The 3,682-nt window shown below is 39.4% G+C and overlaps 1 pseudogene; it reads left to right on the forward strand.

The window, feature by feature from the left end:
• The first annotated feature begins 1,183 nt into the window (after positions 1 to 1,183).
• Positions 1,184 to 1,980, forward strand: LOC125120799 (microtubule-associated protein RP/EB family member 1-like; annotated as a pseudogene).
• Positions 1,981 to 3,682: the final 1,702 nt, after the last annotated feature.

The following is a 3,682-nucleotide window of genomic DNA, read 5'->3' on the forward strand; positions in this document are numbered from 1 at the left end:
TCTTCAGGTTTGAAATTCTTTATTTCTCTAGTTCTCAGTAACCGTTTGCTGAATTGAACCCAATCTGTGCAAATCTAATATGTAAAATGAAATGGATGGGGAATTTAAATGAACTTTTAACTTAATTTTTAACTTTAATTTTAAAATTCCCCAGTGTCACTTTTCATACTATATGTGAAGTATGAACTTTTACACAAAGTTGTAAAATATACATCTCAATTTTCCAAAGATAGATAAGTTTGGAAGAAGAATTATATTCCATGGTACAGTCATAAAAATCTATTTCAGGAGAAATATATTATTTGCTGATATATTATACTTTATGACATAAAGTCCAAGTGAAATCATATATTCTGGACGTGATATTATGATCTTATGGATACTATTATTCTAATAATCCTGAAAAAAAATAAATTCATGTATTTAAAAAGAAAAGTGTTCACTGCGTATTAGGTGAACACATAATAGGAAACAAAACACAGTATGTTAACTGACAAAGTTTCGTGTTATATATGTGGTTCGATAAAAACAAATAATAGTAATGCATTGCAGAAATAACATGGTTAATTTTTTTTAAAAGCAAGCCAAGTTATGTAAGCACATTTAATAACCCCTGTCATATACATTACATACAAACAAATATATCACTAAAACTGGTACAAAGTAAGTTGACACAGAAAATAAATTTGAGTGAATTCTTATACAGGAACTCTCAGTGCTGTCGATATTTTGGACTAGAAGATTCTCCGTTGTGTTGGGGGGGGTGGTTACTAAACTGTAGGATGTTTAGCAGCATTGCTGGTCTCTGTTGCTTAGATTCCAGTAGCACCTACTTTTGCCTTCAGGTATGACAACTAAAAGTGTCTCCAGATATTGCTAAATGTCCTGAGGGGGGGGCAGAATCACTCCTGAATAAATGTAAAATATTTCAGTAAAAACTAACGTGTGTGTAACCAATAAATAATAAATAACAGAAAAAGTTTAATTTGGATAGAAATACAGCAGCACTTCAACTGCTTCTGACTCATGAATTATGGTAGGAACAGACTTAGATCTCATATGTGCCAAATATAACCTAATCTCCATCTTAGATGATGTACTCAGGTTTTTTGTCAGTGGTGGTAAGAAAATTACTGCTGTGGGTGGTTTCAATGAAATGAAGATGGAACCTGGGAGCTGGAAGATGGCAGTGAATGTGTACTCAACACTGGTCACCAGTGATAACCTCTGTCGCCATGACAAGCTGGCCTGGATCAGTGAGTCTGCAGTTGAATCTAAGATCCAATAGCTGTGCTCAGGGGCTGCCTATTGTCCATCTATGGAGATGCCATTCCCTGGCTCCATTGCCTTGAAGAAACTGAAATTCCAAGCTAAGCTAGAACACCAATACATCCAGAACTTCAAATTACTACAAGCAGGTTTTAAGAGGATGAGTGTTGACAAAACAATTCCTCTGGACAAATTAGTAAAAGGAAAGTTTCAGGACACTTTTGAATTCGTTCAGTGGTTCAAGAAATTTTTTGATGGGAAAATTTTATGACGCGAAAGACTAAGCCTGCGGCTGCCGGACAAGGTCAAGAAACTGCAATGACCCCTTCCCTGTTGCTCCAGCTGTGAACAAACGGAAGAAACCTCTCAGCTCTACCAGTGCAGCTCCACAAAGGCCCATTGCAGCGCACAGAACTAGGGCAACCCCTAAGGCTGGCCCAGTTGTGGTGCGGAAGAATCCTGGTGTAAGGAACAGGGATGATGAAGCAGCTGAATTGATACAGCAGGTCCATGTATTGAGACTTACCCTCCAAGACTTGGAGAAAGAGAGATTTTTATTTCGGAAACCTGAATTGAATTGAATTGCCAAGAAAACGAGGAGGGAAACAACCTTGTATCGCAGAGGGTTGTGTGGACATTGTCTATGCCCCAGATGAAGGCTTTGTGATACCTGATGAAGGGGTCCCACAGAGGGAACTAGAAGAGTCTTAACAGCCTGGACCAGACAAGCAACATGCCAATTCTTCCTCCAAATCTTGTGTGTAAGAGTGAAATACTCCCTTTTATTAGTCTTAGAGGACTCACTGTTTGTTTGTTTTTTTTTTTTTCATAAGCAAAAAGTACCTCTTCTTAAAGTGTACTTCACAGAAGTTTCACTCCTTTTCCAGTAAGTTTGAGTTAGGAGCTTCTAACTTATAGCAGAAAATTACTGCTAGCATGAACTTCACAGTGGTGATGTTTTGTGTTTGAGTTTATTCTAGTTCTGGCCTTATAAGTGCTCCCTCTCCATTCAAAATAACAGCTCAGCTGATGCAAGCTAAAGTTTGAATTCTTCTCTCCTTCCCTTCCCCACCTTATTTTTCTCTTTCTTTCCTGTATGTGTGGAAGAAAGCATTTTATATGCCGACAGATACTGTAATTTTTAAGATGTGATTAAAAAAAATGAACCTACACACCTCCTACCTCCAGAGAATGCGTGGAGATGCTCTTCTGCCTGTGTACACAGGATGATCTTCTCCCAGACCCTCATGCTTCAGAGCCCTTCTAGCCGGTAGGGGTCATGGCGTGGTAAAAGAATATGGACTTTGAAAGCAGGCAGATGTGCATTGAAACTCTGCTTCTGAAATCAGCCACTTAAAGCTTCTTCATGTCTGAAACTCCCTAATTTTAAAATGGGGTTAATAATGCCACATTATAGGATTTGGGGGGATAAAATGGTGATTCTTCAATTCTACAGCAAATGACAGAGGTCAAAGCACTCCTTGTGATATCTGTGTATTAACTTTATCCTTGGATATGACAAGGATGTGCTGATAGAGCTATGGATTTCTGAGCTCAGTTAACTCTCCTGCCTGATTGGAAAATCAGATTTCTGAACATATTGGTTTGGGTTTACAAATTACCCACCCATGCCAAAACTCAGGGCTAGGCATAGATTCACCAATATTTTCTGTGTGCACCTGTGCTCAAGACTGCAATAGCTTTAGGAAGCTGGTGTCAACTTGCCATGCTACACATGGAATAAAAACTCCTCTCTGCAAGTAAATAGTTAGGTGATAGATAGATAGGAAAAAGGGTGATCCTTGTGAAAGGCCTAGCACTGCACTCAGGTATATAGAAGACAATCATGATCATTTCATTCACATCTTCCTTCTTACATAAAATATGCTTCATTGGATGAAGTGCTGATGACTTCTAAAGCAGCCTATGCACTTCTGTGTCAGTTTGCTTGGGCTGACATAACAAAGTACCACAGACTAGATGGCTTAAACCACAGAAATGTGTTGACTCACAATTCTGAGGGCTAAATGTCCAAGGCGTCAGAAATGTTCATTCCTTCTGAGGCCTCTCCCCTTGGCATGTATATGGCTGTCTTCTCCCTCTATCTTCACTTAGTTTTCCCTCTGTCCATTCTCTGTGTCCAAATTTTCCCTTCTCAGAAGGATACCAGTCATGTGGTATTAGGGCAAATCTGGTCACCTCATTTTTTTTCATTTGTTGATTTATTGATTTATTTTAGGTCCGCACCTGCAGCATATGGAGGTTCCCAGGCTAGGGGTCCAATTGGAACTGTAGCCTCTGCCCTACACCACAGCCACAGCAACTCAGGATCAAAGCTGTGTTTGCAACCTACACCACAGCTCATGGCAACACCAGATCCTTAACCCACTGAGCAAAGCCAGGGATCAAACCT

The sequence above is a fragment of the Phacochoerus africanus genome, chromosome 2 (genome assembly GCF_016906955.1).
Source record: "Phacochoerus africanus isolate WHEZ1 chromosome 2, ROS_Pafr_v1, whole genome shotgun sequence".
NCBI classification, from domain to species: domain Eukaryota; kingdom Metazoa; phylum Chordata; class Mammalia; order Artiodactyla; family Suidae; genus Phacochoerus; species Phacochoerus africanus.